The sequence below is a fragment of the Cariama cristata genome, unplaced genomic scaffold, assembly GCF_000690535.1.
Source record: "Cariama cristata isolate BGI_N322 unplaced genomic scaffold, ASM69053v1 scaffold3066, whole genome shotgun sequence".
Classification (NCBI taxonomy): Eukaryota; Metazoa; Chordata; class Aves; order Cariamiformes; family Cariamidae; genus Cariama; species Cariama cristata.
In genome coordinates, this window is record NW_009623658.1 from 192288 (window position 1) to 205147 (window position 12860).

The window sequence follows — 12860 nt, forward strand, 5'->3', positions numbered from 1 at the left end:
AGGGACAGGATTTACGCTGCTCACGGTCCGAGTGGCTGCCAGAGAGGACTGGGTACCATTTCAGCTTGCTTTCGGCTCAGTGCCACAGTACAGTCGGGGGACTGTACATGAGTCCAATAAATCATCACATCTAATCCCCTTTCTTCTACAAGGTGAAAGTCTCCAGCAGGGGCTCTGGAGAGTGCCAAATTCCATTTTCAATTACGGCCAATGGGCTGAGAAATAAATTGAGATGTAAACAATCCTCACAATCTACAGCAAGAGTCCTGCAGGAATAAAGAATGAAATGTGGTCCTTTAAAGCAACCAATATGAAGGAATTTTCAACATCGAGTGAGGAAATACATGTAACCATCAGGGTGACTTCCACGGTTGCCCCTTGCTTTCATCCTTGTTCACAACTTTCTGGAGTTTCTCTCTTTTCTCTGCGGGAAGGTTCTCTGATCTGTTGGCCCTTTTTTCTACTCCCTCCAACTTGATCCTGAGGACATCAACCCATGCAGAGATTCCAGAGCTTTTACTGAATTCAGCACAGCTTTTCAGTACTTCCGAGAATCAAGCTCTGTTTAGTTTGATGACTAAGAATGAATTCAAGAACCTGGCTTTTAAAACACTCAAGTTGAAACTTTTAGTCTAAACATATTTATTTCAAGTTTTAAACAAGCACTAATAATAGACTATAGGAATTTTTACAGCCTTAAAACACACAAAATAGATTTGACAATCCCGATTTAATAGATAACATACTAATGCTGTAAAATGTATAAAAGTCATTGTGCTAATGCTAATCCAGCATAACACTTTAACCAGCTCACAGGTCACTACCATGTAAGTCCTCAACTCAGTGCCAAGAGATAAACAGTTCCCTGTTCAGTGATATAAAGCAATAACTGAAATGTCCACCAGCTTTCAGAGCCAAAGATCACTACTTCCGCAATTTATCAAATTAAATATCAGCTGTAGGTCTTAACAGACATACATTACGGTTTATGAATCAATAAGATGACAGTGCTTGACTTTAAAATGAATTACCTTCTCTATTATCTCAGCCTCCCTATCTAAACCGTGAGTCATTCAGGACGCAAGGCTTAAGTGCCATGCATTTCAACGAAAATACCAATTAGACAAATTGGCTTTAAACTGGAAGACAGATTTCCATTCATTTCAGATGAATGAATGCGTACATGTCATTCTTGCACCTGAAATGAGTAAGGAGCAACTTAACTTCCTTGCCTTGTTCCTTGAAATACTTACTGAGTCCAAGCTTAGATCCCTTGGTGTCAATTCCCAGTGCAAGTTAATACTTTCAACCTTCTACTACTCCACTGCAAAAGAATAGCCACCTCTGTGCTCACAAGAGCCTTCCTCTGTCCTGCGTTTACTTTGGTAAAGATATTCTAGGACTTGTAATAAATTATCTCAGATTGGTGCAATTTTAGCATTAGTACCTCCCCTCTGTAAAGGCAGACAAAACACGGTCATGCCAAAATCGTCTAGAAAACATCTAGTTTCCATTCCACATACAAGTCGGGTTTTTTACTATATATATTTATTTATTTTAAGATGTTACTGTAGTTAAAGGCGGAAAAAAACCCAACTGCAAACTCTTTTCCAGAGAAGAGGTAGAACCAGAAGTTTACTTGGTTGGTAAAAGCTCCTTTACCACATTATTGGTGAATTTTTTTGTCAAATTAAGAGCATATGAAGGCAATCAGAGGCCTGATGTTTCAATAATACACGCTTCTGTTTTCTTTTAAGATCTTGTGACAGCTACAATTCAACAAGCAGGCGAATAGTCTTTGTTGCTAAACTTCAAACATTACCAGGCTCCTAAAGAATCCCAAAGTTTAGAGTGGGAGCAAAAAAAGAGCAAAGGATTTGCAGGGTGTCACACCCTCATGTGTTATTTAGGGTTAGCGTTTGAAAGAACGGGAGCGCTTCCTTCGTCCTCTTCCTAAAGATGTTACTCCAGCACACAACTGTTTCCATCAGGTCAGCAACACCTCTTTGCAAGCACTGATAACTGGAAAGACATTGTGGGAGAGAAAAAAGCAAATCCTGGGGGAATCTGGTGTTAAATAAACACCAGGCGCCCAGGAGCCTGCGTGCATTGAGAGGACACCCTGAGACAGCGAGGGAAGAGCTGCGAGCCCAAACCCCAGCTGGGTACAGTCGTACTCCGAGTTTAAATAAGTGCTCACCATCCCTGCGCATCTGCCTTCCCGCTATCAGCTGGGGAGTGATAAAGGTATTACTGATGTCGGCATGGGACAGATTGTGATCAATAGTGTAAATATTCCATGTCAAAGGTTACAAAGGCTTAGTAATAATATATTACTGATAATCCTTTCACGGTAATCAGTAAGAAAAGTCACTACCTGCCACCCAAATACAATATGATGTATTAGCGAGCTCAGACCTTGATTTTCCAGCTCAGTACTAACACGCATTATGACAGTACAGTTTCACATCCTATCTATACATTTGAATGTTGGCTCTTTCATGGGACCTAATGTTTTCAGTTATGTTTTTATCACCCGTTCCCCTTCTCTCTTCTATAGTTCACTTTCAGTCTTTCACCAGGGTTTTTTAGATGAAAAATAAGGAAAATTCCTCAATTATCTAAAATCAGGTTACTCCCCTCTGAAGAAAACAGCCCTGCTGGGTTCAGATGCCCAGCTTTTTCCTGGTACCAGGCCAGACACAACCAATCTCCGTAACATATGACTGGATACCTGCAATATTGACAGTACAGAAATACAATTAGAAAGTCCAGGAACCGATGAGTATTTGTGAAATGAAGACTTGAACTTAGGTGAGCAAAGAGAACCAAAGAAGGAAGAACAGGGGTAACAATTCAAACATTTATTTATTTTACTCTCTGAAAATACGATCCATTTCAGCAGGGAATTACATGCAGAATAGAGACAATAATTAAATCCAGACTCTTCCTGCACATATGTAACCCTATCATATACTTGTCTTTTCCGCTGGAGTTACCACATTTCATATTCTGCTGATACAAGATTTTATCAAAACCAAGCTTTAAAGAGATTTCCTTTAATAGTGTCTTCAAATGCATCGGGTCCAGAATAGGAGTTAATTCAACTACCTGTTTCCCTTTATACAAAAAAAGCCTGATGCAGAAGACGAACACAGGGGTCTCTGTATATGAAGCTCTTAAGAGAAGGAAGAGTTTAAGACCCTTGGCTCCTGAGTCATCGTATATAACAGGTCTGCTAAAAGTTCAACACGTCAATGGACCTGGGGGAGCGGTGTTTGGTCAAAACATCAGAGTTAACTTTACCGTTCATATATCACACTTGCTTGCTCACTCTCTCGCTTTCTTCCCATATACATCTAGCTCAGGATAAAAACAGCTGTGCGTATGCGTCATCCAACAAACTTCCAGTGCAAAATCTCACACGCAAGCTGTCCTCAGAGACAAGGATTGGGGTCGAGGACTGACCCTCCCAGTCCCTTCCTGAAACTACAGCCCACAGGGGTGGTCAGGAGCCCTTCTTGCTGGTCCTATATCCCTTTGGTTATGTGTGGCAGCTCAGACCGGTGCAGCCCTGCAGCTGACGGCTGCTGGTTGAGGGATGCTCCAAGGCACTGTGCCCCTCAGTCTTTGTTTAAGCTCAGCCTGCTTCTACACAGGCGTGAGTAAAGCCCTGAGCTGCTCTACAAGAGACAGCAGCCATCCCTCCCCTCAGCCCCTTGCTCTCCAGATGGATTTTCTTCCTCCTTTTGGAAAAAAAAAAAAAAATATGGCAGAAGCACCTTTCCGAGCACATCCCAACAGGCAACTGTGAAGTAATCAAAAGGTTCCTCCCAAAAATCTCTGTAGAGGACACAAGAGTCGCAGAGAGGGCTAAGATACAGGGCACACTCCTCCCCTCAGCATTTCCCACTGATCATCCCACAAAGTGGCTGACTAAATGCCCGCTCCCGTTTGGAGGTGCCTGTCACTTCTCGAGGGGAGTAAGCACCTAACACAGGTTTGTGTGAATGGAGACAGGATCCATACCCCTTCTTGGATCTGGGTCCTAGGGCACATTTTATCTCACACTGTCATAAAGTATGTCTATCTCACATCTAGCAGGTCACCTTATTATCAGTAGGTCAAACATCTATGGGCTGACTGAGATCATCCTGCTGCATTCCCTAGATTTGCAGTGGATTTGTTGGAGAAAAGCATCGGTCTGTACCAACTGGCAGATGTTCAGATGTCCCCACAGTTCTAACCCTGGTATCTCAAATGGTCAAGGTGGCTGAACATCTGCTAGAAGAGTCAGGGCAGAAGACAGAAAGCCTGGATGGCTGTGAAACATCACAGCGGCAGTGGGAAAAATATTTTGACCGATACTTCATTTTAAGGTGACTAGAATTGAAGGCCTGACAATACGCTGTTATGATCCTTTCAACGCCGTTGTGACAAAAAGCATTTCATCAATACAGCTTTACAAGAAACACATGTAGGGAACAAAGAAAAGTTCTCCTTAAGCCCAGTATCCTACAAAAAACAGCTAAAGGAAAAAAAATATTAGCATTGTGTCAGGATTGAAAGTAAGCAGAATCATCCTCAGTAGAAGAGGATAAAGATGAAAGAAGGTTAGCATCTACATTTTTATTGACAGTATTTTAATTCAGTTGAGTAGAGGTGATAGAAATGATTGTTGGAAGTCTTGCAAAGCAAGCAAAATACCGCCTGCCTGCATGTACCTGAGAGAGAAAGGCTGAGTGCATGAGAAGAATGGTGTTCATAGAGTTTCATTGACATACTATTGAGATGAGAACAGTTTATTTAAGAAATCTGGAGGTATTTACATACAAAAATATAAATCCTTCTTTCAGTCACAGGAGAATGAATAGCTCCACAATGGGGGCCTGGGAGAAGTGTTGCAATAACGTGACCCAAGTCTATTCTTCCACTCTTAAATCTTGACAGCAGGATTTAAAATCAATATGGGTAAAAGGAAAAAGCGTTACAATTGTCTACCTTGCCACGTGAATTTAAAAATGCAAAAAGAGCTCCTCTGTGATGTCTACTCATATGTGTAATATCAACTCATGTTTTACACACTAGGTACTTGCTAGAAACCTGGAACCAGGACCACAGCTTGAGCTCTTCACTTCCCTGTGCTATGGCTTCTGTACGCACACGAGCTGTGATTCCTGAAGAGGTCGAGGGAACCATATTGTCTGGAAACAACGAAATCTCTAAGGATGACAAATTCCTATTCGTTATTCTGTAACAATCTCATTAATAGGAATTAATATTATTAACCAAGTAATCTTGAGGAGAAGCATTGAAGGAAACTTATCCATCACACAGCACAAGCATTACAGATGGCTCCAAGGACATTTCATTAGCATTTAGGTCTCCCACCCTGCACACATCTACGAATCAGCACACTGATGACCACCTCAATAACACCCTGCCTCTGTGTCATCTCCCTTCTCATCACTTTCCTTCTCTTCTCCCATTCTCCTCCGATCATCCAGACACCACTTTGCTAACACCCTCCTCTCTCCAGGCTCCCAGCCTCTGCTCACAACCAACCTTCCGAAAGGAAGAAGAGGAAGGAATCAGGACATATTTCAGGATCCTCACAGTCATTTTATTTTAATCCATTTGCATCTGAAATCATTACTGAATGGAGAACTTGTCATTCATTTCAGCAAGGATAAGGCTTTTCCCCTTCTTTCACTGATCATTCACAAAGAGGCAGAGCCTCTTGGTCAGCGACCACGTCAGCGGATACGGCTGCCCGGCTCTCAGAGATGGCTGGGCTGGAGGATATTGTACGACGACAAAGGGTGGATTGTTTAAACCCGCCGATGGGAGCAGGATGAACAAGTGTTTTTCAGGGGAACCAAGGAAAAACAGAACTTTCCCTTTGAGTTCCTCTGGCTTTAAAAACAAACAAGGCAAATGTTTCCACAAATAAGAGTAAGCCATATAGTTCCCCAGATCAAAGCCGACAGCTCTACTCTGAAGCTGGAGGTGCATTCATGGGGAATGGGAAATATAGCCCTTTACAACGGCAATACTGCATTTACTGTAATAAGGTTTTAACCGAATATGATTAAGTGCAGGTACTGCCACTTTACACATCTGCAGCCTGCATTTGATTGCTTTTGATTATTTTATACATTATCCACCGGGATAAAAGTGCTACTCATCCCAACAGCAGCACTTTCTCCAAGCCCCACCTCTCACTTCCACAACCGGTAACACTTCAGTGGCCACAGAAATCTATGGCTTATGCAGGAGACTACTCTGGACAATATGCAGTGACTCTAAACAGGTAATGAATATGCTGTGGTCTGGGGCAAGGGAAGAGATGCCAGCAAAGCTGGGAAAGGGCAGAGTTGGCCCCTACTCAACTGCAGGCCCTGCCAGCTAAATACACACAAATCCTTGGGGAGAGGTCTGAAAGAAATTATAATCATTGGGAGCAATAAGGGAGAAAGTATCAGAGGAAGGGAGGGGTTGGGGATTGGTTTTTTTTAAATTCTGGTTTTAGGAAGACATAATATAACCAAAATTCATAAAGAGACAAGTTTATCTGCACTAGATACTATTTTGTATTGTAGAGCTGTAAAATAATCTTGATATGTCCAGATTCTTCTTTTGAATGGAACCATCTTCCTCTTACCTAACGGAGGCAAAGCCAACCACACTCACCCTGAGAGCTGATTTTTTGTGTGTGTGTGTGTGTGTTCAGCACATCAAGCTGAGATACAAAACTACAGAAATGCCATAATGGAGAGAGGCTGAAATGTCATCTTTATCAGGCAAGGAAAATGACTTTTGATTCCAAAGACAGCAATTTCATCTGACTTCCCAACCACTTCATCTGCGAACAGCTCACAGTATACCTGAAAGCGCGTGCAGGTAATCACCGCCAGCACCCAAGCAGCAGAAATAGCTCGTGCTATATTTCAGCAACATCCAAACTGTTGGAGGCTTAGTGGTTTCATCTGCTAATTCTGCTTTTTCACTGTAGAAAGTAACTTCACATTAATCTCAACAAGACATGACAGCACACTGAGCACTACATAACATTATCAGGAAACTCATCTCTTCTGCAATTCTTTCCTGCCCAGCTGCTCCCTTGGGTATCCCCGAAATAACCACTACTTTCCTCCCAATGACCATCATTTGCATGGTATCTTGAGCACACTGTACACTTTTTGTAAAGTGTCGTGATACAAAATGGCATCCTCCGCAAAGGGCAACCCACTAAAAACCAAGAGCCAATACCGAGGAGAAAGGTGTCTTTCCAGGTCTCAGGCATAAGCCAACTGGAAGGGGTTGCATGGTGGGAACTGATAACACCTCTGACACCGACCAGAGCATCACCATCCAAGGAGGTACCGCTTTGACCTTCGTTTCCAGCTTCAAAAGGAATGAGAGCTCTTCACTGCCCTCCAGTTTGAGATTACATAGCACGGCATCACTGCCCTTTGGTAACTCAGCTTTCAAAGGCTGCGTGCTCGGCAGCATCAGGCCTGGAAGCAGCTTTGTCACAGCACACAGCACCAACAGTAATAAATATGCTCGTCCTAGCTATGAAACTAGGTCAAAGCTGAGGTTGTTTCATTTTAAGGGGTGAAGCCTTTCTTTAATTTTCTTACTTCATGAACTTTTGGAACTTATTTTTCCAGGGGCTGTTCATTTCCAAATTGGCTGGGATGCAGCACTGAAGTAAGAGCAGATCAGAGAACAGTAAGCACATTGGAGGAAAAACATCAGACAGTGCAAGGAGCAACTGCGGAGGCCAGGGAGTACTTGGAAAGAGCTGCAAGCGTATGAGAAGCATGGCACTCAGAGCTTGGGAAAGACAAACTGAAGGGGAGATGGAGAAGAAAAGGAAGCCAAAGCCCCAAGCCAGGATGGCAAAGCTCTGACCCTACAAGAAGCACATACCATAATCCTGAAAATCACCACCAGCCAGCTCTAAATGCTTAGTGATAGCTACAGAAAACAGAAGAAAAATAGCTGTGTAGGAAGCTTCAGTGGCCAGACTGAAGACACAAAGGGAGCCTTTCACAAAACGGTCACAGGTCAGGAGCGTGCATCAGACTCCCAGCACTGCCTGCTCAAGCACCTACTCCTGTCGCGTGGCTTTGCCTAGGCTTGGACCTTTACCAGCAGCATGCTATATTCACAGAACTATGTTGTGAACGTATTAAATACATACCCACTAGCACTGGCAAGTTGTAGTATTTTTACCTTTATCTTAATTTCTGTTTTACTTGTTCAGAAATTGTATCTTCAAATACCAGACACAAACCACATCCCGCTCTTTATCCCAGTGGCTGTGGGATTTTGTCCTTTCTCTCTGCTTTGGTACTGCTTCAAAAATCCAGTACAGAGAAACTGATAATGCTTTGTTATAATTTGTCCCTGCTTTATCAACAGGAAACTCTAGAAACAAACACTGGGATACTAATGATGCTCCTTGAAATGCTCCTTTTTGTAAAAATAAATGTTCCTAAGAGGCGGTAATAGACTGTATCATTTAGTCTGCCTACTTGTATACCCCAGACATTACCTTTCATTTGTTAACCTTACACTATATGAAATCATTTGTTTAGTTACAGCATATTTTCCATATTTCCAGCATAAAGTTAGGTCCCATAGTAATCCCTCTTGAACTTAAAAAGTCCTGGGTCTGGCTTTAAATGCACGTGGCATCACCTTTCAGTCACAGGTTTTTGTCACGCCTTTCTCTGCCAGATTACAAATACCTTCTTAGGTGCCTCTTGGCCTTCATTAAACTAAACGCTGTGACTAGTTCAGATTTCTAAGTGAGGCCTTTCCCTTGGAGACTCAAACAGTTTTTCTAGCTGTTTACATCATCATCTAAACAGAAAGCATCTCATCAATGAACACACAACTCCAGCCCTGGCCAAAGCAGCGATCTATACAGAAGGAGAATCACTCCAAAGTACCATTCTCTCTGTCCATATATCCAAAGAACTCTTTACTCCACTTTGCCAACCATCATGCTGGTAAGTAACATTAAATTGTTGGTCTGCTATGACCCTGAAATCCTCCTCAAGGCCCCAGCTTTCCAGGAGACAAGCCCCTTCCCTCTTTGTAGGTGGGACCTGCATTCTTCATTCCTGGATGTATGATCTCACACTTAGCTGGATTAAAATAAACTTTGCTTGAGTAGCTCAGCTTAGTAGTTGATCCAAAGCACTTTATAAAAAATTCCCTATCCTCCCCGTTTAACCAAGTGTTTTTGTGTTATCTGCAAAATGTAGAAGTAATTTTGTATTTATTTCCAGATCTTTAATGACTATATTTATTTTAAGCTTTCTATTGATGCCTGAAGAATGTCACTAGAAGTAACCCCACTTAAGAACCCTATGCTGACATCTCCTTTTCAGATCAGTCTGCTGTCCAAGTATTAACTTTTATATATACAGATTTTGTACAATCCTTTCTTTTTACTTTTTTAAAATCACAGTGCCTAAAACGCTAAGTAAAATTGCAAACCCCTAAAAGTCCATTACATCTTCACTTTCACTGAGTAAACTCATTATTTCATTACTCAGGGGTTTTTCTTTTTTTTTTTTGTCTTTTTTTCTTAATCAAACTGTATTTGTTCCTTTAATTTGAGTAATCACATGACATATTTGCTTTTCCATTATATTGCTTGTATGGTGATGTCAACCTATAGCCCTTCAGATCAGCTTTCCTACCCTTTTTTGGTATATTGATACTTTAAAACCCTTAATGCTTCTGGAATTTCCCTTGCATTGCAACATTTAGGAAAAGTTAACAATATGGAGCCAGAGAGCTCTTCAGCCTGTCTTTACGACTCTTAAGTTTCCAGACCATTTCAATGTGTGTGTTTCTGGTAAACAGTATTCAACGTCATCCATATTTACAAATGCATTGAAAGCACAGCATAAACTTAATGAAATAGGAGTGCATTCTCCTCCTCCTTTACAAAATGCGCAAGTATTTCACGAAGTACTTTTGCCTTTGTGTATGAATAGTTTTATTACCATCATCAAATGATGGGCCAGTATTATTGCTTGGATTTATTTCATTAACGCATCACAACTTTATTCTGAAGAGGCTATAATCACAGAGGAAAAGTCTCCCACATGAATTCTGAGGGGACAAAGTATAGCTGCTGTACCACAAGTACTGATGGCCCCGTTACGGATGCCACGGAGTAGCCAGGCAATAGGGTAGAAATGTTTTATCATCTTCAAGAACAACATAGGAAAAGACACGAGTTGAGAAACCTCTAAAAAACACACTGCACCTTTTCCTCTTCTCTGTAAAGATAAATGCATGTGTCAAAACAACTACTCTCAGCTTCCTCACCATCCAGACTGATTTCAAGCATGACAGCTTGAAATATCCGTAATCTGAAATCATGAAAACACCCACAAATATCAGCATGAAGGCAAATTTATACCCTAGACTTACTGGCGTAGTGCAGCTGAAGAGACACAAAGCTTTTTACTCAGAATGGAAAAATGTCCTGTAAAAAGCTCCAGGCAACACAGTAGGTGTTTAAACCTAGATGGCAGAAATGATTTATGGCCGCCCACAGGTAATCGGATTCCTTTCAAAAAGACCTCAGTCAGGCAAGGAAGAATAAAATGAGACATCACAAGCAACAGGATGAAAAGGAAAGGCTTACTTAGCTCTATTTTGTTAAAAATATGGAACGATTTTTAGGTTTTCTTTTTTATTTAAAGTGGGTGGAATTCTCTTTCCACATAAACCTGTTTTTACCACTACTCATCAGTAAAGAAGAGGCTTCTCTCAGCATATGACATTTAAAAAGGAAACAAAAAGGGAAAAATAAAGCTCATGTTACGGTAGTAGGTATCCACCTCCAGCAAGTTTTTCCAAGGCCTCTAAGAGGAAAACCCTTTCCGTTATGTAGAAATAGCCTCAATTGACTTTTCCACTCCTTTAACTGCCAGTCTGCAGCACATATAATCTCAAAGGTCTACCTTTAGAGCTGACCAAATTAACAACCACATCTTTTCCTTGGAAAGGGCATTTAAAACAAACAAACAAAAAACCCAAAACAATGTAAAAATATATTACAAGTCCTCCCGAGGCTCCTAAAGTAACAAGTGTTCACTGCCAGCAATTTCCCAGCTTGTTGTAGATGGATGAAGCATTTTGCTAAAGCTTCAAATCCTTGGGCAAGACACATACACATAGTGCTGTTAAACCACCATGCTGTAAGAAATGATAATAGAGATATTTGTGGTATTCTCTGCATACTACATACACCAGAATAATGTTATCTGCTTTGCAAAGATGAAATTATACAAAGACTGAAGGTTTGCCACTTTACTTTCTTGGTTAATGTAAATGGAATTTAAAATTAAAATTGGCTACCCAGGAGAGGCCATGACTACCCCAGGATTCAGAAAAACAGTTGAAGGGTTTGTTAATCTCCTTCCCTGGAAACCCAAAGAGGGAAAAATTGTCCTTTTCAAACAAAATCTGGGTTACTCGATGCCAAAAAATCCAGAAATCATTTCTACTGGAAAAAAGGCAAAGAAGTGAAAACCTGCTCACCTGATGAAGCCATTGCCTCAGAGGTGAAGGGCAGGTGAACACCACTGTCCTGCTGCAGCTCTGCAGTCCTGAAACACGCTTGTGACATGCCACGACCACAAACTTACACACTTTGAAAGCGGTATTTTACACATCCTTCACTCCTTTGCACCTTTAATACTTATTTTTAAAGCACTTGGTCAAAGAAAACATTTTTATACTTCCCAACTTGGTGAGTAGAAATTTATTAAACTCCTCAAATAATGGCTCCTGCAATCAAGAGTTCTCCTATTGACATCTCAGATGACAACTTTCAAAGCAGTACTGTCAGATACTGAGCCAAACCACTAGTTAAAATCAGTTTTCTCTGAAAATCCCTGCCTAAATGGCACCTGCCCGTTTGCATTTGCTTTAGGCCTCTGGGTACGTAAGCGTGCAGATTGACACATAAATCAAATGATTACACTTCCAACTGACCATGCATATAGCGATTATTTTGTTCTTACATGAATGCAGGTGCAGTTTACACCTATAATGATCAAAATCTGCCCTTGGTCGGATCACTTCTCCACAGTGAAAAATCCTGGGTAGTATCCTGAGCTCCCACCTAGCCTTGAGCCAACAGAACAAGGTATAAAAAGTTTAACAGTTCAAAATAGGTCCATTTTTCTTTCCATTTAGTAGAACTGTAACATAGTCTGCTCTTCCTCACTGTGTTTTACACCACACCGTAACATACTAACCATTTATTACAAAAACATGACACAGAAAGTTTCTGGAAGGCCTCTACTCAATTATCAATCATGTTCAAACTCCAGGCTTAGCCCCATTAGGCTTGCTTTAAAACCGCTTCTTAAACACACACACACAAATCCCACATACAATTAAAACTGGCTTTCTATCAAGACAGACGTTACATATGGTTTGAATGTAAGGTATTACTGAGGAATTGATTTGGGCAGTCCCCCCCGAGAGCAAACGGTACATTAACAGAGTCCCAAATGCACGACAACCCAAAAATACAGACCATTTGAAAAGAACGGGAAGGGAAAATACCTCAGTCAGTGACAGAGAAGACTGGTCGTAGTTCTAACTAATACTCCTAAAAACAAACTATCCGTTCCACATCTGTCAGGAGCTGAGACTGAAGGTGCAGCCAGGAACTCCAGTAAGTGCACAGTCCCGCTTCTCGGAATATGGCAGTAACATACAGCAAGAAACCTTTTTGAAGCTCCTCTCCACAGCACTGCTTGCCCCCAAGCTCTTTCGGCCTATTCTTAAAGTAAGCTCCTGTCCTT